The sequence below is a fragment of the Phocoena sinus genome, chromosome 8 (genome assembly GCF_008692025.1).
Source record: "Phocoena sinus isolate mPhoSin1 chromosome 8, mPhoSin1.pri, whole genome shotgun sequence".
In the NCBI taxonomy this organism is placed as follows: Eukaryota; Metazoa; Chordata; class Mammalia; order Artiodactyla; family Phocoenidae; genus Phocoena; species Phocoena sinus.
This window is the reverse complement of record NC_045770.1, coordinates 4,820,530-4,846,113: the sequence shown is the minus strand read 5'-3', so window position 1 is coordinate 4,846,113 and position 25,584 is coordinate 4,820,530. Positions and strand designations below refer to the sequence as shown.

The 25,584-nt window shown below is 45.5% G+C and overlaps 1 pseudogene; it reads left to right on the top strand.

The window, feature by feature from the left end:
• Positions 1 to 6,219: 6,219 nt before the first annotated feature.
• LOC116757665 lies at positions 6,220 to 13,446 on the top strand (annotated as a pseudogene).
• Positions 13,447 to 25,584: the final 12,138 nt, after the last annotated feature.

Below are 25,584 nucleotides of genomic sequence, written 5' to 3'. Positions count from 1 at the left end.
GGCTTTTCTTGGCTCATGAAGGTGGTGGGGGCGGGTGGGGGGGACGACTGGGTACCAAAGGGTGAAGGGGGACAGACACGCAAGGTGTAAACCAGTTGACCTGCAGCCCCTCAGGAGGCTCTGACCTTCAAGGTTTATTGAGATGATAGCAAATACAATCGTTGATGTAGAATCAACACTTACTCCGCTCCATGCTATCCTGTGTACATAAATTAAAAATGTAGTGATTAATATTTGCAGCAACAATGTTAAGTAGGTATCATGATCCCTGCTTTGCAGCCCAGAGAACTGAGACAGAGGTTAAATAATTTGCTTAAGACCACGTAATACCCGGCAACACTATGGTTTAAAGGCGTATCCCCGTGTCATCAGAGCCCCGGTTCTTCTCAAACCTGAGATAACTAAAAATGCACATTCTTCCTCCCTCCCAGATATTCTGATTCAACAGTTCCGGGGTGGGGCCTGGGAGTCTGCATTTTACCGTGCATGCCGGGGGGTGCTGACATGGGGACTCCAGTCCCCACGCCTGACATACCAAAATAGTACCCCACGCAGCAGCAAAGACCGGGAACAAGCACGCGGACAGCAAGGGCGGAACTACATTGGTGGAAAAAATGTAGAAGAGGTTTCACCTGATAGTCTCTGAGAGTCCTGATCGTCTGCTTAATTTTTCCCAAAACACGTGTTTCCCATCATGTGGAAACAACCAAGAGTAACCAACCTGGTAAGTAGAAGGATGGAGCTTCCTCATGTCCCACAGACCCTACTTCCTTGCTGCATCCTGGGTTTGGGCAGCAGACAGATCCCCTGTGCATCCCTGGGACTGTGTTCAAAGCCCTGCAGGCGGCAACGCTAGGCACAGTCACTGCTCAGATGTGAAAAATCCCATTTCATTGGTTCTAACCGGAGTGGAAAGCTCTCAGCTACTCCAAAGACAGCTTTTAAACAAAGGGACTGCTTCTCACAATTACCCGCCAAACAAAGCACGTTGATAAAAACCACTGCTAGGGCTTCCCTGGTGGCGCAGTGGTTGAGAGTCCGCCTGCCGATTCAGGGGACGCGGGTTCGTGCCCCGGTCCGGGAAGATCCCACATGCCGCGGAGCGGCTGGGCCCGTGAGCCACGGCCGCTGAGCCTGCGCGTCCGGAGCCTGTGCTCCGCAACGGGAGAGGCCACAGCAGTGAGAGGCCCGCGTACCGCAAAAAAAAAAAAAAAAAAAAAAAAAAAAAAACCACTGCTAGTCTTCCCAACGTCATTATCACGCACGGAACCGGCATTTCTCCTACTTCGGTTAAACTCTTGCACTCCTGAATCAAGCTGGGGCGGGGAGGGGCGAGAAATCCATCTTGTTCGTGATGTTTCTCATCTCCCAGGGTCCCACCTTTAGGCCTGTAACTTTATTTCTACCTAGGTTTCCTTAAAGAGGTTGGGAGACTGGATTCCAGTGAAACCACAGGAGGCTATAACTAGTTTCTTTGCAATTTTCATCTCTTCTCCAAATAAGAGGAAAGGGGCCATTTGAATGACTCGTAATCTACATCAGCTGGAAATGTCCTTGAGGGTTTGTTTATTTCGTCTCAAAATCTCCTACGTATTCTCTCTCCTTTCTTAGCTGCCCTTCCACTCCTGTGTGTCTGAACTAGCCTTTGTGGCCTCCACGGCAGGCCGAGGGCCAAGGCAAAAACAGATTCTTTTCATCTATTCAAGTGTGATCTGGGCCAGACAAGCCTGCTCCACAGGCCAAAAGCACGGGAAAGTATTCTGTATTCAGCTTTCAGCTCCACAGAGTCTATAGCAGGGGCCCTACCCTTGGCAAGGCCACAGCGGTGACAAGGACCATTTGGCAGACATGGGAAAGCTGTTTGTTTGGCCCCTTCCCTTCACCTGGATGGGGTACCCTGGTAGAAAGAGCAGCAGGAATGGTACATCCTGTTCCTACCACTTTCTCTAAGTGCACGTCCAACCTTAAAAAAAAAAGAAAAAAAAACCTTCTTTTACCTCCAAAAGCAGCAATTTTTTTTTTCTTTTGAGATGCCAGGTAAATTTAGAGAGCGTTACAGTTGCTTATATGGAGTTGATTAATATAACAATAATAAATCTGGTATGTTAGCATGTGAGTATCAGCAGAGCTCCCGACCTGTCTTCAACACACGGAGGAGTCAATGTTTGAGGTATGATTAATAGAAGAGAACTAAGTGAAAATAGAGATTGAGCTATTTAAGGAGACCTTTCCTAAAAACACGCTCTCTCTCTAGTGCCTTCAAAAACTGCACCTCAAACTAAGTATGATGATGTTATACAAAACAAGGGTGCCCACTATTCCATTTATTATTCAACAGTGTTCTAAATGTGCTTTATGAAAATAAGAATTACAAATATTGGCAAGGGAGCAGCAAAATTATCATGATTTGATTATAATATAGTATATCTAAAAAAAGTAAAATAAAACTTATAGAAATAATATAAGAATTCAGTAAGATGGGAGGTTATCCAATAAATACACATTTTTATTATGGATATTATTTTATTTTATTGAGATACAATTGACACAAAACATATTAGTTTCAGATGTAAAAAATAATGATCTGATATTTATATATATTGTGAAATGTTGACCACAATAAGTCTAGTTAACACCCATCACCATACATAGTTTCAATTTTTTTTTTTTTGGTGTGTGATGAGAAACTTTTTGTCTTTTAATTGTCATATTTAGACTATTTACATGATCAGGTGGCTTAAAAAACCTTTTTATTGGGGCTTCCCTGGTGGCGCAGTGGTTGGGCGTCCACCTGCCGATGCAGGGGACGCAGGTTCGTGCCCCCGTCCGGGAAGATCCCACATGCCGCGGAGCGGCTGGGCCCGTGAGCCATGTCCGCTGAGCCTGCGCGTCCGGAGCCTGTGCTCCGCAACGGGAGAGGCCACAGCAGTGAGAGGCCCGCGTACCACAAAAAAACAAAAACAAAACCTTTTTATTGTAAACTATAGCTCACTTTCAGTAAAGTAAGGCATAATTATAGAACATACCCTGCACATACACTTTCTTTTATTCCAAACATTAACCAGTTAGAAAATAAAAATGGAAACAACTCCCATTAACAACAAAAACATAAATTACCCAAGAATAAACTGAACACAAAATGTGTAGTACCTAAATGAAGAAAACTAAGCAAAGTAAAGAAAAGGCTAGTTCTTGGATAGTAAATCTCAGTACCGTAAGGATGTCAATTCTCCCCAAAAGAATCTATAAATGAAATGAATTCCATTCAAAAGCTCAACAAGATATTTAGGAAAAAACTATTCTGTTAAAGGATAATTTTCGAAAAGGTAACAGCATAATCATCCAGCAAATACAAAATGAACACGTCAAAGATCATTAATGAGGTAACCAGTAAGATGTTATGATTGATTCAGAGAGTATCTGAAAACTTCAGTATATATAATCAATTTAACAAAGAAATGTTAGGATAAGGTTGCCAAGTTTTTTGGGTTTTTTTAATGAGATTAAAAAAAGTATGTTTATTTATTTGGTTGCACCAGGTCTTAGTTGCGGCAGGCAGGCTCCTTAGTTGTGGCATGCATGTGGGATCTAGTTCCCTGACCAGGGATGGAACGCTGGTTCGGGCCCCCTGCAATGGGAGCGCGGAGTCTTAACCACTGTGCCACCAGGGAAGTCCCAAGGTTGCCAAGTCTGATTTTTTTTTTTTTTTAACTGATTAATTCCCAACAGGCTGTAAATCTTAGAGATGATCTGTTTCACAAGACAGAAATTATTTGCATCTCCACCAGACAAAAATCTAGAATTTAGCAAGTAATTTCACTAAGTCTGGGGCCTTAATCAACAGTAAACAATGAACTAAGTACATTTCTCTACAGCTCTAAAGTGATATGCTGTTCAAAAGATGTGCTGCTCACCTTTGTCTTATTTCCAGTATTTGGATGATTTTTCTGAAAATTCTAAAGGTCACGGAAAGAATAATCTTAAACGTAACTAGGTAAATTTTGAAAAATAAAATAAGCAAAAGCAAGGGAAGGACAATTTTCCGTACCTACTAAAATAATAAAACGATTTCTAAAAAAAATAATAATAGGTAATAATACCTCTAATAAATAGGAGGAGCGTGCCTTACCTTGGTGGGATTAGAGAGAGTATGACATCCATTTTCACCAACCATCCCTGCTTTGAAATTTGGGCAATAAATACTTGCTTACTCCCACCGGTGTCTCTGTCTCTCTGTCTTTATCTCTCTGTCTCTCTCAGACCTGCTTCCATCAAGCAAGCTGACTCCCCCCTGCCGCTCCCTCTACACCCAGCCCCACCGTTTCCAATCTAGCCATCATCAAAGTCCTAATGATGTTATGCTTCAACTCCCGTGTAGCCCAGTCCTTTGTTTCTATACACTATTGGCCAGACCCTGAAGGTGGAGAGGTGTGAACAACGTTATTACAATGATCACGACGTTTGTAGTAGTCTTTCACACCCAAGTGAGACTGTTATTTGGGGCACTATTTTGGCGTTTTTGGTGAAGTCTTTTCGTAGATTTTGAGACCCATAGCAAATTCCTTTCTATTGCCCAGTGTTCTCCGGAGTAAATTCATATACATCATTGATATCCAAAGCTGGAGCATCTCTTTTTTTTTTTCCTTCATTACTCTCTTTATAGTCTTTTGGTCCAATGATGTACTGGAAGAACGTGGAAGTAAATGAATCAAGAGATCTGAGATTTCATCCAGAATCTGCCTGGATGTGTTTTCTCATTTGTGAAAATGAAGATGATTGGACTCTTCAGAGTACTTTCTGCTCTGGTGCCACGGCTACAGTGCTTCAGTCACATGCTCTCCCATGGTCTGAGTATTGCCAAGGGAGGCACACCACACTCAAGTCTCAAAAGCTCTCCTTTCTCCTGTACCTCTTGAACTAGCTTAATATTGGCAGTTTAGGGTTATTGGGGTTTAGGTTAGAGACACCAGTTGCCCACTCCCTCCCTGGGGTTCTTGCCTGTAGAATAAAAATCAAAGGGTTGTCTGAATAGGGGTCAAAGCCCTCTAGTAATAGCTACACAAAGAACTTATCTAATTTTTATTTAGAGTGGGGTTGGTTTCTGACTGACCCAGAATCCTCGGCTAACCCCCTATTTCCTTACTAATTTAGTTAATCTCGTCTAAAAGCTAATCCCCAAATCTCTATCTAGCAGTCTTTCCTCTCAGAATACCACTTCGACATTCAGGAAGCTGAACATTCTTGGTAACAATGTGTGGTTGTAATACACAGAGATACAGAATTATTTTCCTTAATTATAACAGGTCAGAGCTTTCCTCTTGGTCACGTGGTATCTTCTTCAGGAAAAAAACAAAGACTGTATCACTAACTTGCCCAAATCTGTGGAAAGTGAGAAGTTTAATCATTCCAATGCTTTGCCTGTGAGTCTGAAACTAATCAGATGACTGACTGAAATTTTCATGTTTCACTCAAGTGTTCTGTGCGGGTAGGCAGAGCTGGACTGACTCGGTTTAGAACTGACCACCTAGACAGCACTCCTGCCACTGTGGGAAAAGAGACCCAAGAACGATTTAAGATTTATATGTATCTTGACGATTCGAACGGAAATGTTAGATATTCAGTCTATCTACCTTGCAAGTCCCTACTTGATTTAAAGCATAAATTAATACCACCGGATTAACTAGCAGGAAATATCTCATCTGGAGATACATTAGGATGTACCCACGGAAATAAGACAATACTTATTTGTAGCAAATAAAATATTTATCTTTGGTATCCTGTTTGAAGGCTATTAATTGTTCCTAAAAACCTGCAAAATATTTTCGAACATTTCAATTAGGTAATGAAAGTTTGACTCCACATATTTTAATTCCTGTTTGTGGATTTTTTTTTAATATAATTCTGACATTTTATCACAATCCTGTTTCCCTTGTAAAGACTTTTTATCAAGCATCCAAATTGTTTTACTATTTTAAAAAATAACATACCACACAGTGGTGATTGTATTAAAATTTACAATACTAAAAAAGTCAAGAATTAGAATAGGAATTACATTGCGCTTGTAAAGCAGAGTCCCAGCATGAAGCCTGAACTACACTCCTTGCAGATTCCCGCCTGTCTGGGCTTGTCTGATGACCAGCAACACAGGCGGTTCAGGGATCTACATGGCAAGGGAACAGAGGAGCTTAATTCAAAGAAACAGATCTAGAAATTGTGAAGATGGCAGCCGGCCCTATTCTGACAACCCTGTATCATTTAGAGTTCTTTCGAGTGCCAGTAACAGAATATACCCGAAAGTGGAAAAAACAATTAACCAGATGTTCAAAGGCAGTTCGTGTCCAGGATTGGTGGTGTGACCTGGAGATAGGTCAAGGGCCTGAGTGTTTCCCACCCAGGTCTTCACTCCCCTCACGGAGTCACTGATCACAAGATTACTCAGCATTTCTAAGCAACATATCCAGTGAAGAGGAAGGGACATTTGTTTTCACGGGTCCCTTTCTATGAGAGAAGCTTCCCAGTTGCCTTCCCTTCTGGATCTCCTTGGACAGAAGCAGGCCATATGCTCATCCCCCGCCACTGCAAGAAACTAAAGTGCTTTATCCTTGCAGGAATTCTCCACCAGCAAGGAAGAGTCTGCCGAAAACGTCTAAACCACTGGGTGATATCCCATATCACCTACAGAAGGTTCATGAGATGGAAGAAAGAGGCAGAGTACACAGCATGATATGTGGACACTAGGGGTCTGACCAGGAGAAACTTTGGGCTCTCCAAAAACACCAGATTTTTTTCCTACCAAGCTGCCTTTGAACCAGGGCAAGATTCTTCCAGAGAAGCGGTTTGTCAAAGACAAATGGCAATCAGGATTTGCATTTGACAGCGTGTAATAGATAACACCCAAAAAAACAGTGGTTGACCAAATTAGAAGTTTTATTTTTTTCTTACGTTAGAAAGCACCTAGACGAACAGAGTCCAGGGTGGCTATGGTAGCTCCACGACGTCATCAGAGACCCAGCTTCCTTTTATCTTTCCTTTAAGCCATCCTTAGCTTATGTTGTCTCCATCTTCATGACACCCAAGTGGCACCTACTCTACCCTCTTCCCCAGGCATCATGACCACAGTCTGAGAGGAATAAGAAAGGACGAGGGGCAATGGTGAGTGCCCCTGAGTTATTTCTCTTTAAGGAACATCACTGAAAGTCTTACGCAGTAACTTTGGCTTTCATTTTAATGGCAATAACCGTCACATAAAACTTCAGCTGCCAAACAGATTGAGAAATGTACTTTTACAGGAGATTCATGCCATCCTGAATAACGTCAAAATTCTGATTGTAAGAAAGAAGAAAGTCAATTTTGGCTTAGTAACTAGAAATTTTGGTTACAAAAACTGGAGTTTTTTTTGTGAAAACTAAGAATGGAAAACAGTATAGTGAATCAGTGGTGGGAAAGGGTATTTTTCCCAATTCATTTAATTTCGGTGGGTCGATTACGGGAAAGAGATAGAAAGAGATCATTTTCTGCTAGGAACCGTGTTTGCTCAGGAAATGAGCAGGTGATTGTTGAAGGTTCAGTGAGGACAGCACCATGGGGACCAGGCCGAAGCTGAGCACCGAGTTCCACAGACACACCTGGGATTTACCTCACACATTTTAACTGCACAAACTCTGAGTCAATACAGATATGGGTAACCAGTGAGAGGAATTTTGCAAGGCCCCCGGGATGTATACTTTGAAGATATAAGGCTTGTTCTATGTTTCTTCTGCTAGTGAAATCTTTCTATAATCCGATGGAGGATTGACTTGCGGGGGTGGATGAGATGGGCTGGGAATATCTGATTTTCCCACAGGTGCTGGGAGAGTATAAGTCAAATGAAGTGAAGAAACTAATGATGGGGCTGACCAGATGGGACACGTTTAATTTGCCCGGTCTCTCTTTTGGAAACAACATAGAACATAAAAGAGAGTTACATTGAATATAAACAAATCCCCCAAATGAGAGAGATACAGTCAAAATGAGAAGAGACACATGTAGGCTAGAATCATTAGACAGGGCTTCATGGAGGAACTAGGTCTTAAATTGGACCTCACAAAAGTAGGAAGAATTTGGATTCTGAGAGCAGGGAACGAGGAGGACACTGTTGATGTGTGGTGAAAACTCTGAGAAAAAGGGAAAAAGCTGTTCAGAGAGAAGGTTCAGAGAGAAAATTTCTTCCAGCAGGTTCTGGGACATGGGGGAGGACAGGAGGATGGGAGAGGTAAATCAGCGTGGGGAGGGGACCAGGGGGGCCCTAACTCACCCAACTCCCCTCACCTTTCTTTTGCTAACACTTCCAGGTAATTGTCCAGCCATACAAAAACTTAAGAAAATCAGAAGCCAATTCAAATAAAACTTTGATGGATAATATCACGGTAGGTATTGGTGGTAGGAGTATAAACAGGTACAGTCACTTGGAAAGCCATCTGGCGGTACTTAGTAAAGAGCGGTTTACATATGTGCTGTGACACGTCACTTCTACATATATAGATATGAGATATATATATGATTTATATATATATAATTCCCCTAGTGTCCATAACTAGGGGGCTGGATACATAAAATGCTAAGAATGTATCCTATGGAATAACATGTTGCAGATTGAAGCACTGAACTAGATACACAGTTAGTGACATGGTTGGATATTAAAAACATAGTTTTGAATTTTTAAAAAAATGCTTTTTCATTTGGCTGTGGTGTAGCATGCGGCATCTTAGTTCCCTGACCAGGAATTGAACCCATGCCCCCTACAGTGGAAACGCGGAGTAGCGCAATTAGACACATAAGTCAATTAAAAGCACATACATACAAAACACTACATTATTTACAAGAACTCATGGAGGAAAGGAATAAAAATAGAGACTGGGGATGAAGGGAAGAAATTCATCCATCAATGAAGAGCAGAGCCTCCATACAATGGTGTGTGCTAGGAACTCGCCCCTTAACCCACAGTTTGCCCTTACCTCTCCTCCCTCTGGGGGAAGGAGACACACTTAGACCTCCAAGAATTTTTAAAGGTATGATTAGCACTAGAACATATAATTCTCTCATGCATAAAACTGGGATAATAGTAAGAAGAATCTCACTGGGTTGTCAGGAAAATTAATGGAGATCAAATCTTAGATGCCTAAAAGGAGCCGTGCCCAGCTGTTAGGTGTTTGACTGACACTAACTGGCAAAGAGACTCACTCTGAACTTCATACCAGTCTCACAGGGTGTGCGTTCAATTCCTGCCTCAGCAAAACAATAAAGTGTTACGTCAGAGGCTCTCAGAGTCAAGCAAATAGTCGAAGCCAGTCTGGGTACGTTAGGTCCTCAAGTGCAAGGGCACATGGTCCTGCTCCACAGAGAAAATAATATGACTGTTGATGGAGGCTTAGGGAAGCTCATGACCACCAGTGTTCTCCCATACAGTCAGTCTTAGCCCAGTGCGCTGCCCCTGTCTGACCATTACTCACCAGAGTCGGCAGTCCTGCCAATTCAGTGATTACCAGGCAGCAGGAGCTGAGTGGGGAAGGGAAATGTGCAGGCCAGCTGACGCTGCAGGGGGGAGAAGACCAGCCAAAGTACAGCGACTGAAGCTGGCATTTGGTCAGAGGATGGGGATTTTGCTGGTCTTTGGGCAAAGGTCTGGCAGTGTACCCTTAGGTCTTTGGGGCACAATGTGTAATCTGAAAAAGTAATTTAGAACAGTCTATTATTGGGGATAATGCATTGTTTGTAGCCACATTTACAAAGATTAGAGGTCTGAGAAGCATTACAGTGTTCCCTCTATTACGAATCCATAGAAGTTCAGAATATAATCCAAGGCCGCTTGAAATTGAAGTGAAATGTGACCAAAATATTCTCTGTTACAAAACTACTGTCCACGCAAGAGGAAAGTGCTTTACCTTTGCACCCAATGAAGGAAATTTTTAGATATCCTATTTATCCTGCTACAGCATGTCATTCACAGAACCTATAAATCGTCTACTCCTCAGACTCAAAAAGGTGGGACATCCTGAAAAACGCAGTCAACCAAAGGAATTCCCACCTGCCTGCTGTAGATGAAATCAGACTGAACCCTAGGACTCCGTCTGATGATCCCTCAAGAGCTCTGCCACACCTAAGTTATCTAGTACGTGAACAGGGAACAAATTGAGAGTTTCAAGGAACCTTAGAGATCTCCCAGTCCAATTTCTTCTTTGTAGAAGTTGTGTTTCAGAGAGGATAACTTGCCCAATGTCAAGCAGCTGGCTCATTCCTTTTTTTTTTTTTTTTTTTTTTTGCGGTACGCGAGCCTCTCACTGCTGTGGCCTCTCCCGTTGCGGAGCACAGGCTCTGGACGCGCAGGCTCAGCGGCCATGGCTCACGGGCCCAGCCGCTCCGTGGCATGTGGGATCTTCCCGGACGGGGGCACGAACCTGCGTCCCCTGCATCGGCAGGCGGACTCCCAACCACTGCGCCACCAGGGAAGCCCTAGCTGGCTCATTTCTATTCAACATATGTTTACTGAATACCTACTATGTTCCGGGCGTCCTAGTAAATACTAGGAATTCAGGTAGCATGAATCATTATAAAACATGGCATATTAGTGAAGCATGTACACTAGGGCCAGACTCACAGTAAAGCACTGAATGTGCGTTTATCTTAGCTTCACTGCTTACTAGCTGTGTGACCTTGGGCACACTTAACCTCTCTATGCTTCAGTTTCATTACCTGCGAAATAAGGTAATAATGAGACTATAGCTCATGGGACTGCTATATGACTTGAAAGAATCGATATACTTAATGCACACAGAACAGAACAGTGGCTGGCACATAGTTCCCTGTAAGTATTTGTCAATTAAAACACCAGGTTTCTGCTCTGCAGAAGCTCTCCATCCTTTGTTTAGACAGTTAGCTTAGCACACTGGGGGAGCGCTAGGCTAGCCATCCTAATTGGTGTTATATGTGGCTTGAAGGCACAGGCTCGTCTAACTGACTAGTGAGTCCCCCCACCCGGTGCCAAGTACTGCTCCTGGCATGTGATAGACTTCTCAGTATTTGCCGAATGGATGATTGAATGGGTCCCAAAATTAAAGAGTCAGGGAACAAGTATCATGGGAAGCAAATAAATATTTGAATGGTACCTTAAACGCTGAGAAAGAAAAGCAGCATTTCTCCCTGTAGAGAAGGGACAAGAGATTCTAGACAGTTGAAGCAGCAGGAGCAAAGTCACTGGGTTGTCAGGGCGACTAGCTTTCTTCCTCTCTCCATATAGCCTACTCTTCTCACTTCCTTTACCCAAGGGATTTGGGAATTGGATCTGGGTGTGCCATGGAATCTGCAGCTCTCAGCTCCTGACGGATTATACAGCCCCATTCTGATGAAACCAGGTGGTACTGAAGATGCTCAAGGGATATCCGTTGTTCTTTGCTTTAACACATGTTCCTTCAGAGGGAGCTGGCTGATTTCAGAAATCCAGCAGGGATTAAAGTACTGAATGTGTATTTACTTAGCCCATCTGTTCATGGCGAGAGTTTGATTACATTTGACTGTTAATGTAATTGATATTTTCCTTGAGTTTGATCCTCCTCCACGAAGGACTAGTTTTATAGTTACTTTCAATTAAATTACGTATAATTAAATAATATACTTTAGAAAAATTTTGACATTTATTGATCATCTGGTGGTTCTCATGGCAGAGATATCTAATTGTGCCACAATATCCAATATCCATTCTCTCCTTCTTCTATAGCAATAACATCTTTTTTTTTTTTTTTTTTGGACACGCTGTGAGGCTTGTGGGATCTTAGTTCCCCGACCAGGGATCGAACCCGGGCCCTCGGCAGTGAGAGCACAGAATCCTAAGCAATGGACCGCCAGGGAAGTCCCAGCAATAGCATTCTTGATTTTTATCTGGGCCCATGAACACTGAGGATAAAGACTATATTTCCCAGCTTCTCACACATCCATAGGTGGCCAAGTGACTAAGCAGACATGATATGTTCAATTTCCAAAAACAGTGCATTTTAAAAGAATGACATTTTCTTCTCCTTTTTTTCATATCCTTCCCTCTGGATGGAATGTCGATGTAACGGCTAGAGTTAAAGCAACCATGTGAAGCTTGTGAGGTGAATTCGGGAGTAGAAGAAAATGTTTAGGAGAGCAAGTAGAAGAAGTCTGGGTTTTGATACTCCATGGAGTACTGTATCGGAGTGCCTACCTCCCGACTTTTCCTTTTCTATTTTAAATTTTTTCCTTTTGCCTACACCACGCGGCATGCGGGATCTTAGTTCCCTGACCAGGGATCAAACCCGTGCCCCCCTGCAGTGGAAGCGTGAAGTCTTCCCACTGCCAGGGAAGTCCCCAGACTTTTATATGAGAGTGACATAAACTTCTGCTCATTTTAGCTACTGTTAGTTTTGAGTTTGTTGTGGCTTTTTTTCTTGCACCCACACCTAACCCTAACTTAAATGGCTTCGTCTTGCTACCCATCCTGACATCTCCTTTGTCCCCTCCAAGTCATTTGTTACCACTCAGAGAATAAAAACTAAGGTTTCCCAAGCAAATAAGAATAATAATGACAATAATAATAATCAAAAGGATAAATACGTTGCAAAAACTTTGCTTCTTCCTTCCCCATCGGAAACTATCACCTTGTGAATTTCACAGCCACTTTAGTTTTTGGAAGGTCTCATTTGCATTCTATAAATGTAGATGATTAAGAGTCATTCTGGGAGTGGGAAGGGAAGTAAGGGATAAAATACGTGGAAAAGGAGCAGCAATGTTACTGAAAGCAGTTTAGGCAGAGGAAGATAAGACTCCAGCAGTATGTAAATTATGATACAGCCATAATGCAAAGCTCCCCAGTGATTAAAGAGTGTGTTCTAGAATCACATGTATTGCTCTGGGGAAATCTGCAGGATATTTTGTCAAGTGAAAAAGTAGATTCCAGGCGTGGGGAGGCGCGGCTGGGCAAGCCCGCGGCGCCCGCCTCCAGGGGGCCCAGACCCGCCGCCGGGCGTCTTGGCGTCCCCGCGAGTCCGAGCCGGAGCCGAGCCCGAGCGCGAGCGGGAGCCGCCCGCCCTGGACCACAAGCCCCTGCTGCCCGAGCGGCGCCCGCCTACCACCTGGAGGCCGGCCAGGGCGACTAAGCGTGCGGCCCGCACCGCTACGGCGCCCTCCCCGCGGCCGCCCTCCCCCTGCCTCGTCACAGGGTTACCCCATCACCACCCCAGGGTCTGCAACATCCACAGTCGAAATGTCAGCCGGCACCGTGCCAGTTCCATCGTTGTCGTTGGAGGCTGCCCTGTCTGCAGGGTCTGGGCTCTGGAGGACTCCTTCACCTTCCTGGGCATCTTCCTGGCCATCGTCTTGTGCCCCTTTGGGTTCATCTGCTGTTTTGCCTTGAGGAAGCGAAGCTGGCCCAACTGTGGAGCAAACTTTACTTAAAGGGAACAGCACACCTGGTTTCCCCACACCCAGCTCTCTTTTTCTAATGTAAATGTCGTGTACAATAGCTTTATGGGATTCAGCTTCAGGACTGTTCTGTAAAGTGAGGTGGGACTGGGCACTGCCAGGAGGAGCTGAGGGCACAGCGGTCGTGAGTGTGGACGCGCACGGCACTGCTCCCAGGTCAACGACAGCTCAGTAAAGCACTGCTTTTATTTTTCACAGTCTTCAATTTGAGAAATAGTGTTTTAAATAAATGAGATCCATACCATTGTCAAAAAACAAAAAAAGATTCCAGTATAATAAATAATTACATATTTATATAGACTTAGAACAAACAGGAACTATGGACACCAAAATGTTACCAGTATTTATCTCTGGCTAGTAGGATTATAGATGATTTTTATTTTCTTTTATTCTGTTTTATTCTGTTTATTTGTATTTTCTAATTTTCCATGATCAACACATATGATTTATATACATTTTAAGTTGTTTAAAAAGCAATTCTTGGGACTTCCCTGGTGGTCCAGTGGTTGAGACTCCACGCTTCCAATGCAGGGGACATGGATTCGATCCCTGGTTGGGGAACTAAGATCCCACATGCTGCTCGGCCGAAAAAATAAAGGCAATTCTTAGGTTGTGGCAGGAATAAACCTCCACCCTTGCATGAGTCAGAGCGATGTCAAGTTATGCTGTGATGACAAACAAAACCCTAAAATCTCAGTGCCTTAACACACCAGAGGTGGATATCTTATGCCTGTGTGGGTCAGTGGGGACATCTGTCCATCAGGTGTGGCTCAGGGATCCATCTCAGCTTGCAGGTCTCAAGGTCAATGCAGGGGAAAGGAGAGGTAGAGAAGACATTTCCATTTCTAGTTGACCTGTCAGAGCTTGCGCATAGCCCTTACCTACCTGCAAGGGAGGCTGGGAAATTGGGGGAGTCTATGGGGTATACTAAGTGAGCACTGTCTCTGCCACATACACACACGGTGATTACGTTTTTCTCATCCAAAACCCAAAATTTAAAGCATGACAAGTAAATAATTGACTTTAAAACTGATTTTTTAAAGTACACACACAACAGAATAAATGGTTGCGTGCTTACTACAGTTTTTAAAATAGTCAACAATGGCCTCGGCTGTGAGGAAGGGGGAGGAAACTGGGAAAAGATGAGGCCAAGACTAAAGGTGTCCTCTTCCCCCTCCTAGCTCTTTAATGCATAAAGTTAAGTCTCAACCGTAGTCCGAGTGGAGAGAGGGAAGACAGGACTGAGACGGGAAAGGGCTGGCCAGGAGAAAGAATGAGGATTTCTGAGGAACTAGGAGGTAGAACATGGACCTCTCCTCGTAGACCATGGAAATACCAGGCAGAAGCGTGAGCTGGCTAGAAACTGGGGAGGAGAGCTGGTCCAGGTAGGATGGAAAAAATTAGGAAGACTGCCAGATCTGCGCAGTGCCCAAGGTGGGAATTAACGTCAGAATAAAAAGCCAAGAATGTGGGGTGGGGATGGAAGTGGAATTTGAGCAACTCCCTTCAAATGTGCCCTACCATTTGGTTCATACTCTCAAGAAACTGCAGGTTGTGACCTGTCATCAGTTTGATTTAAAGGGACATGGGTAAGACAGACAACAGAAGCCAACTCAGCAGTACCCTGGCCTACAAGAAGAGCCCACAGTCTAAATTAGGGACCAGGGCTACATGGAAAACTGAAGGCTGAATCAGACATCATCCCAGGCATAGACTGGGGCAGGCTGTGGAGACAGTGGGGATAGATGGCTGACATCAGGAAGGCAGCAGTGACTCCAGGTGATCTGAATGGTTGCATCAGGACCCCAGCAAGCAGCTGGGGATGGTGAGAGGAGGGTCCAGCTCCCCAAAAGGTTCTAGCAAGAGAGACTGTGACTGGGGTCCTACTAAGGGACAGGGCTTCACAACAAGTGCCACCCGAGAAGGAGAACTGGAATACCTACGTGGAAAGCAAGGAAAATAGTCATCGTAGGCAAGAATAAAGGAGAAAGGGAGACCGCAGCTTTGAGGGTATATGGTTGCCCAGGGCTTCACTTCTGATAAAGGGGTAGGACAGAAAGATCTATAGATGAGGCAGCTTCTCTCCTGCCTGACTTGGTCTGCATTGGCTTCGGGATGGAGTAGAGTTGGGCCCATGGATAGAAGGCATCATCAGTACCCGAATCAAAGCAGGTTTGGTGAGGCTGGACGCATATCTACTAACAGAACTTGCCCAACAGTTCAGAGAAGCTTTTCCGAGACAGCCTTGGAAAGAGGTTATTCACCTTGTAGGTAGGTTCTTCCACTCATCCAACAACAACGTCCATGTGGCTAGGTATCAACAGTTACTGACACAGAGAAGTAGGGTGGGAGGAAACACTTAGACTGGCCGAGTTACCATTATTTACCAAGCTACTGCTATTGGTTTATTGAATACCTTGGGTGAAAATCCTGTGTTTTGTCTCCTTGAAAGGTATTTTAAGACACAGATAACCTTTTTTAAAAAAGTTAGCTTTTTTGTTTGTTTGTTTTTTGGTTTTTTTTTACTTCTTTAGCTGAATGTATCTATTGTACATGAATGCCTGGGCTTGAGTGCTCAGGACAGCACGTGTGGGAGGAAAGCTCTGGATTAAGAATCAAAGATTCCAAATTCTCCTATGGTTCTAGTGAGGACCAAAGAAAGCAATGTTTAAATGACCCAATGTAATCGAAAAATGAGGTGCGTGTGGGTAGCTACCCATCCAGCAGCTTTGCCTTAGTGTGATGCGAGTAAGGTGCCGAGGGCGTCGCACCCCAGGGTCAGGCAGGGACCCTGCTAAGTGAGCGAGAACCATGTGCAGGCAGCCTTTCAGGAAAGGTGTCCCCGCCTGGGACTCCAGGAGTAAGAGCAGTGGGCGGGGCTTGTCTGGAATGGTCAGATTTCTGAAAGTAACCCTTCCAGAAGCTGCTGGGAATTGAGGAGACTGCGAGGCAGAGAGAAGCCCAGTAAACTGAGTCAGTGTGATTTGGCCTCCTGGCAGCAAGTAAGGGATGCCCGGAAGGGCCGGAAGGGACAGGTTAGGGGGCACGGTCTCACCTACCATTCCTGGCTGAGAAAACCTCCCTCCGCCTCTGAGCTGCCACAACATGGCAGGCCTTAGGGATCATCAGCATGTCTCACTGCCCCTCCCTCCACTATGACCCCGAGTAAAATGTTTCCTTTGAGACTGCAAAAGATTTTCATGTTTTAGAAGCCACTTTGCAGGTGTGATAGGAGGTCTAGCAAAACAAGTCAGGCTGGGCTCTCAAGCCTTTATCAACTAATGCCTTATCAGTCATGCCTTATCTCTTAACACCTCCGTAGGAATTAATTAGCTGAGTGTCAGCTGAAATAAGAATGGATCAGAAGAGGAGGAGGAAGTAGTTGGAGAAAAAGGTCCTTTGTCACGACAAGTGAGTGCATGACAATGTGCTTACTGCAGTTTTGTTTGCCTTGGTCCTGAATATGCCACCGAAAGTAGTTGACTCTCCCCTTCCCAAACTATGGGGACCATTGGATACAGATGCTTAATTATCAAATGGTGTTAACTCATCGTCATTGTAATTTGTTGATGCCCCAAATCACCCAGTTGCAAAGGATGACTGATCCAAAAAGGTATCCTAAAAGTTAAGGTATGGGAATTCCCTGGTGGTCCAGTGGTTCGGACGCCACGATTTCACTGCCAAGGGCCTGGGTTCCATCCCTGCTTGGGGAACTAGAATCCCACAGGCCGCATGGCTTGGCCATAAATAAATAAGATAAAAATCAAGGTATGCCAGCTGGTATTTATTAAATGTCTCTATCCTCAGAGAGACTAGGCATTGGGGGAAATATATATATATGGAGGATTCCTATAGACTTTACATTCTAGGATTCAGATTCAACTATTATTTACCAAGCTCCTCTCATGTGTTAAGCATATATCATCTCATTTAATTTTACCAAATCCCTACATAATAATAATATAAGTATTATTATCCCAGTTCTTATTCCCAGGGCATTCAAGTCCAAGCCCAGCACTGTTTCTACTATGTTACGGTGGGGTGGGGAGTAATATAGTCAGTGCACAGAAGCTTGAAGAGCTGAGATACATAAACATACTCATGAGTCACTAACACAGCTTGACACATCGTAATTAAGTGTCACGTATTTGGGAAGGGGGGTGACAAGGCTAAAAGCTGGGAGAGGGAATTGACTGAAGGGTGGGGAGGGTGAAGCAAGGTGGAGCTCCTCTGAGCTTTCCCGGATGAGGTGAGGGTGGAGCCGATTATCCCGGGGGGCACAGGCTGGGACCCTGTGGAGAGGTGGTAGTGGCAGGAACAGCCTGCTGTCTGAAATAACAGAGACAGTGAGTCTGTCGGTGACATCCTTTTAACCTGTGGTTAAGGGTGGGCGCTCCCAGTCTCCTGGATGCAGGTAACCAAGGAACTCCACTGCTGCTCAAGGTAAACTGTAGAGCATCAGCCTCCAGCATAGACACTGATGTGCTAATTCCAGCCCAGGCTGGCAGACAGCAGGGGCTCTGTCTAGGAGAGCTGGAGACAACACATTGGAAAGGAGGGAAATGAGCTTTGAGCTATTTTTAGTGCTGCATCTCTGCGCAGAGCGGACTTGAGGCACGTGCATGCCTGCAAATTCATCAGATGGGAACATATTCACGTACAGCCTGCTCACTAATGTCCTCTCCAACCAAAAGATGCCTTTCTACAACCTAACTTGTGGTGACATCATTTTCTACCCACTGTCATATACTGATTCTCTGCTGGGCAACTTCCTAAGCCCTCTGCCGAAGGTGTGTCCAGGGAAATAGCAACCACTGAGAAATCAGCAGCTTTTGACATCATAGGAAAAGGAAAGTTTCTCAATTTCCCAAAGTTTTAACAAGTGCCAAATATAAACTCAGCTTGGTTGGAAATATAAGCACAATGGAATTCTGTAGAACCTTAAAGGAAGCCACAGACGATTTTCCCTGAGCTGCAGTGGAAACTCTACACCCTCAAAACACCCAAGAGCTTTCCCACCAATTAAACTTGTTGGCAGAGCATTACATCATCAGAAAAAACTCTGATTGGCTGAGTACTGTCCTCAAGAAAAACCCATTTCTGGCAGCAAAAACTTTTCCAAGAGCCTTTTGGGGCATCAGACACCATATTTAGTTTCCTCCTTTTAGCGCGGAACTTTCGTACGATAACCAGCACGTAGGTCATTTGGGAAGCTGCTTCTGCCAGAACTTAGGCAAAAACTCTGAAGTTGCTTTTGGTGCCTTGGCGCTGGCCTCTGGGCTGGTGGTCCCTACCCTGGTAGGTGGGAAAGTGCAAAGAGGTTTAATGAGGAGTCTGCTACTCCTTCTGTCACCAGCTTCCAGATTAGACATGGCTAAGGTGTCTGAGAGCATCTGCTAGGGAATGTCATAAGAGAGGCTACTGTGAAGCCAAATTAAAGGAGCCCAGCGAGCCAGGCAGTCTTCAAGTTAGAAATGTTCATTAATCGCTTGTATGTGATGTATTAGGCTAGGCAGGTGGGCCCTTGCCTTCAAGGAAGACAGGAACATTCATTCAGGCCGCCTTTCCCATGAAGAGAGGCAAAGAAGAAGCCGAAACAGAGCAAGTCCTACATATTTCCTGAAAGGAAACATCGAGGGTTTTACTGATTGTTCTTTGGCTGGAAATAAGTAAAAGGAAGTATAACCCCAACTGTTCTGACCATGCCCTCCCCCCAAGCCCTGCCCCCATGATTTTCTTCTGCCCTGTGTAGTTCCTGTTCATCTGTAACTACCTCTCAGGTGAAAGCTGTAACTTGAAAACAGGCTGACAAGTTAGAATTGTGTGGCATCCAGCTACCCCTGCTTTATTACTCTGTGTTTACTCTTTATTCTTCCCCATTTCCTCTCTTTTTTTCTTTCTTTCCTTCCTTCCTTTTCTTCCTTCCCTCCCTCCCTCCCTCCGTCCCTTCTTTCCTTCCTTCTCTCCCTTCCTCTCTCTTTCTTTCTTTCTTCCGTTCTTCCTGTCTTGCTTTCTCTCTGCCTTACTCTTTCTTACAATACAGATAGATCTCCTTGGTTCTCCCTTAGAGAACACCCCTCTTTCCTCCACATGAACTCCCACCTGACTGACTGTGGTCAAGAAACCTCTTTGCTCGAGAACATCCTTGTTACTGGTCCTGAATTAAAATATCCTCAGGGCGGGGTGGGGATGAGGTGGGACCAGTTTGCCAGAAGACCAACCAGTCCCTATTCAGATCAGGATGGCTATTTCCTGCAAATCACTTTCCAGGTAAGCACAGCACCGTCGTCAATGGGTCTTGAATCCAGGTAATAGTTTCCCAACACTCAAGGAGAGGGAGAAGGAGGCCATAAATCCTCCCTCAGGAAGTAGGAGATGGGTTACATCACTGTGGGCAAAATGAGGGTAAAGGGTGGATTTTAATATGGTTAAAACTTTCGTCTTCACAGTTTGGGTTTCAGAGGAATGAAGATAAGAATAGAAGGATGCAGGGCTTCCCTGGTGGCGCAGTGGTTGGGAGCTCGCCTGCCAATGCTAGGGGACCCGGGTTCGAGCCCTGGTCCGGGAGGATCCCAAGTGCCGCGGGGCGGCTAAGCCCGTGAGCCACAACTGCTGAGCCTGAGCTCTGGAGCCCGTGAGCCACAACTACTGAGCCCACACACCACAACTACTGAAGCCCGCGTGCCTGAAGCCTGTGCTCCGCAACAAGAGAAGCCACCACAATGAGAAGCCCGCGTGCAGCAACGAAGACCCAATGCAGCCAAAAATAAATAAATAAATTTATTAAAAAAAAAAAAAAGAATAGAAGGATGCAAGTTTCCTGTGATAGAAAAGAAGAGCACTTGGGAGGAGGATGAAAGCTGGGAGGGATCACAGGGGCAAACGGAGCAGCGTGTGAATTCCCGGGCACGAGAAAGCAGCGGGCACATGGCAAGTCCAGCCCCAAACATCAAGAGAGGCTGCCAGGTTTCTGGTCGTGTCTCATTCTTTTAAACTGAACAATCCGAGATGACGCCAGGCAGCCAGCCTGGGGTCAGAACGATCTGTCACCAAGCCTGACTCCTAGCTTTCCTCCTGGACCACGCTCTGCCTTGTGACTCCCTCCCCATCTCCTGACTCTTCCTGCGGCCACGAGCCCCCGCCCTCAGCTTCACCGCGACCATCAGCTCCTCCAGGACTGATCTCAGCTTGCCTCTGTGAACATGGCAACTGGCCCTTTAAGCACGGTCAGCTCAGCCGGCCCTGGCTGGCACAGAAAAGCCTGTGGCAGACAATAGTGTTTATTCTAGGCAATTGTCCCAGACTGGTTACTCCCTGCTAACTCCCCACCTTCTGCTGTGTGCCATCTTTTTTCCCATCGTCTGAATTCACCCTCCCCAAGCCTTGGCTAAGAGGCTCCGCCTCCCAGTCCCACGCAGAAGGACCCAAGCCCCTGCGTTGGGGGAAGGGAATGTAAACAGCAGGTGAGGCGTGATTTATGGTTGCACTCTGGCCGTTTTGGGTAACAACCGCCCTGGGTCAGGTCAGTCTCAAGGCTCCACCCCAGCACCAACCTGCTGGGCCAGGTTTGCCTCAGCCCCTGCGGAATGGACAAAGGGCGAGGCTTGCAAGCAGCATGGGCCAAACTTGGGACCTCTAGTTACTGCATGAGGGGAAGAGAGCGCGAGAGGTACCACCGCCCAACCTAGAGACCCTGGCCGTCCTCCCACCCTTCCTGCCTCATAACTGAGGAGCATTCTACCTTCCAGCTCTGGAAGCCAGGCTGCAGTTTGCCCACAGAGCGTGAGCTGTGGCCTCACCCTCCTTGGGTTGGCTGTCTCGCAGGGAATGCACCTCTGAGCCCCACCTCGGGGTCCCTGGCTCCCCACCCTCTCACCCTTCCCAGCCATCGCTCTCCTCCTGGCTCTCTTGCCTCATTGAGATCCCTTCCCTTCCCAAATGATTATTTTTTAAATTTTTTTTAATACTTATTTATTTTATTTATTTGGTTGCTCCAGGTCTTGGTTATGGCAGGGGTGCTCTTTAGTTGCGGCTGTCAGGCTCCTTAGTTGTGGCTCGTGGCCAGATGATGATTATTATTTTTTTTAACAAATTAATTTATTTTATTAATTTATTTTTGGCTGTGTTGGGTCTTTGTTGCTGCACGCGGGCTTTCTCTAGTTGCGGCGAGCAGGGGCTACTCTTCTTTGCGGTGCACGGGCACCTCATTGCGGTGGCTTCTCTTGTTGTGGAGCACGGGCTGTAGGCGCGCGGGCTTCAGTAGTTGTGGCACACAGGCTCAGTAGTTGTGGCTCACGGGCTCTAGAGCACAGACTCAGTAGTCGTGGGGCACGGGCTTAGTTGCTCCACAGCATGTGGGACCTTCCCGGACCAGGGCTCGAACCCGTGTCCCTTGCATTGGCAGGCAGATTCTTAACCACTGTGCCACCAGGGAAGCCCCAGATGATTATTTTTTAATCTCGTGGACTTCGGGATAAAGGACGAGTAAGGGCAGAGAAAGCCTGGGGTGGGGAGCGAGAGGCTGGGGTCACAGTGGTGACAGCAACAGAATGGAATGTCTGTCATTAAACTTCCAGGACAGAGGGCAATTTTGGGAGGAGGAGAGAGAATCTCACTTCAAGGTTTTCTGTAAGTCTGATTATTTCCATTCCCCACCCCACCCCACCCCCGCCTCCCACAGCAAGACGGGGGCTTCAATCCTACAAGGGGGTGGTGAGGGGAAAGGGAAGGATAGGATTTAGGACATTCTTGCTACACTTTGATGGCGCTTGTGTCTGTCTTAGATGGAGCCATCATCCCTGGTCTCATCTGAGCCTCCTGAGGGTAGCAAGCGTGTCCTGGAGGTGCAGGGGGTGTGTGGAGCAGTGGAATCCGACCACTTAGTGTCTGCGTGACTGCAAGCAAGTCCCTGGGCCTCCGTGAACTTCAGCTCTTCATCTGTAAAAGACGAGTAATAATAAACGGAGTAATAATAACTCCATTTTATAGGGTCCTGAGGACTGTGTTTAAGATACATCAAGACCCTGCCACATCGTAAATACTTAATAAATGTAGCAATTGCAGGCAGGCTTCAGTTTCCTCAGCTGTAAAATAGGGATGATAAAATACCCATCTTTGTGGGTTGTTTTGAAGATTAACTAAGTTCATGTTTATACAGTTCTTAGAAAGGTGCCTCGCACATGGTGTTAGTAAGTAAAATTCATCCCCCCGTCACTTTCTACAGTATCTGGACACTGCCTTGCCCAGGCAGGGGCTGTCATAAGTGTTGCTGACATGAGTCCACTGCAGCCATAAAGCTCAGGAAAGAGACGAGGAAGGCGGCTATTCATTCGACTGGGAAGCAGGTTTCTGTTTTCTCCCTCTCCTTGCTTATTCTCCTGTTCCTGGTTCCTTAGTCTGTACCCTCCCACCAGCCCTCTCCCCTATTCCCCCTGGCCGGTACTTCATCTTTTAAGGAAGGAAGAGCAGCTGACTCCAGGCTCCCCGCATCTACTGAGAAAGCCTGTGACTGTCCAGCTCTCCATCCGAATTTCCTTTTGTGACCTCAGATTGAAAGACCCAGAGTTTCCACTGAATGAAGTGTCTCATCCTTATGAAGTACATATTTATTAAATTTAGGTGAGGAATACAAATGCATATTCCAGGGTACGAAGTCCAGCAAGGAAACAAATCCCCCAGAAACAGTGTTAGAACAGTCCACTTAGTCACTCTGTTGACTTTCTTTCTTCCCAATTCACAGAGTGCCCTATTCATGATTAAGATAACATTTACGGTGCCTTTACTATGAATCAGGTGCGCCCTAAGCCGTTTCCCGTCTCATCCTCAAATCACCTCTATAGAGTAGCTATTATGATGTCTGTTTTATAGGTGAGGAAACTGAAGGTTACAGAAGTCAAATAACCCATCCCATGTCACACAACTAGTCAGTGGCAGAGCCAGTCCTTAAACCTGCTTCCAAAGGTCATGCTTCCTCTGTTATATTCACAGGAACCAGCAAGTTTCCATAGAAGTTACACTTGACTGTTCTCTTGGCTTTCTCCAATCTGCTCTTTAAAATACATAAGGTATCCTTGCTGGCATTTTTGGTTGTCAGAGAAACCGTGTGCATAACTGCCCTGTAAACAAAGGGTCTTTTGCATCACGCTTCCTTTACATCCAGAAAGCATCTTTCCTGCTGGACCCCCTCCCCAGGGCCAGCCCCTTCCGGCTCTCAGCTCCACAACCTGTCACTGACTCTAAGAGAAGTTTTAACAAAAGAACTGGAACAGGAAGGGTTTTTAAACCGACTGTCCCTTTCTTTAAATAATTAAAGAAGCTGCTATCTGGGAGATCAGGTTTTTATTAGCTCTTCTCAAGTTCACTGTCATTTGGTTTCACCAAGGCAGGATTGAAGGCTGGGGTGAATGGTGGACAAGGAAACGTGCTCTCATTTGGACAGAGTTGGGGAGCCCATTGTGGAGGCCGGCCATTCACCTCCGTCTTGACTCTTTGCCAGTGGAATAGAGGGTGGGCTTGAATGGCAGGTTACGGTTCTTTGGAAACAAATTCATAGGAAATGAATGAACGAAGTAATGAATGAAATACTTGTTGAACCCCGACAATAGCGGGTGGATCGAGGGCGGTGACGCTTTGAGAACGCTGGCTCCAGGGCTTCGGAGGGTGCAAAGCAACTGGAACACTGGGAAATAAGCATCAAGAAAACAATTTCTAAACTGGGGAGTGGGAACGCAGCTCCCATTCAAAATTGTCTCCTAAATCTCAGTCTGAGTGGCGTGTGTTTGCGGCAATTCCTCTTTCTGGAGGTGGGGGAGAGGAATAAACGAGCCGGGAGCCCCATCCTACACAGCGGGGTGTCTCCCAGCAGCCTGTAGGACAATAAGGAGGAAACTGGTTTTCCGGGAAGCAATTTCTCCATCAGCAGAGTAGTTCTGCATTTGCATAGAGGAGAGGTTAGGCAGACTCTTGGAAGGAGTCCATCTGCTACTTGGAGTCCTAATTTGGACTCCACAGTGTTAAAAGGACACGATGAAATGCACTTTTAATATGGGAAGGAGTGTTGATCTAGAGATCGGGGGCCTCCAGGCCAAAGGAACTGTCTGGGAATGGACTCACCCTGAGCCCTTGAGCTGGTTTTTTGGTCTGCTTTTCTCCTACTAAATATAAAATGAGGTCACACAGTGCACGAGGCAAGAGTTAGGGGCAAATTGAAGATTTAATAATACATATTTATAGTGCCTAGCTCATGACAGGGCTTATGCAGATCCTTATTAAATACTTGTCAACTTGACTTGTTTCTTTGATTTACACCAGAATTTAGAAAGCCAGAGGAGTGATTAGTTTATATCTTGTCATTTTAACATCTTGTTTCTGGGAGGAAAAAATAAAGGAAACCCCAGAAAATAACATCTCCTTTCCACAGAATGCCACCCCCTGAAGGAAAAGGACTTTTAGTTTTCCAGATAGATTCCTTTCGGCCTAGCTGCCTAGGTCTGGAAGAGCTCAAGACCCCGAGATTTATCTGGCTTCGAATGTTATTTCTCTGGTGTGTAGGGGACAGCCACACCCACTCTGGATTAAAGCAGGCACTGTGGAGTCAGATCAGTCCACTGGAGGGCAAGCTGCCTGCAACAACAGCCCCTTCTTTATTCCTTCCACCCACACCCTGTTGACTCAACCTTCAGAGTTGAGAAAACAGCAAACATTTCTGCCTACGGACCTCCGGCAAGTCACTGAGCCTCTTTGGGCTACAGTTGCCTTCACTGTGAAATGAAGGGGATTGGACTGGATGATCTCTGAGAACGACAGCCATAAATCCCTCTTTTCTGGGGCATCACCAATTCAAATAATCTGTTCGCTGTCCCTGTAAGTACACTTGGGTTTGCCAGACTGAATGTCCTAGTTTTGGGTTCTGTAAATATGGTCCCTGTACTTCTAAGATCACTTTCAGCACTGACATTCTATGCCACTATAGGATTCTAAGTAGGTAATAGCCTTAAGTGACTGTTCTAATTACTCGAGATATGACCTTGGGCAAGTCGGTTAACCTCTCTGGGATTCAGGCCCTTATCTGCAAATTTAGGGATAATAAAATCTTATCTCCAGGCAGGGATC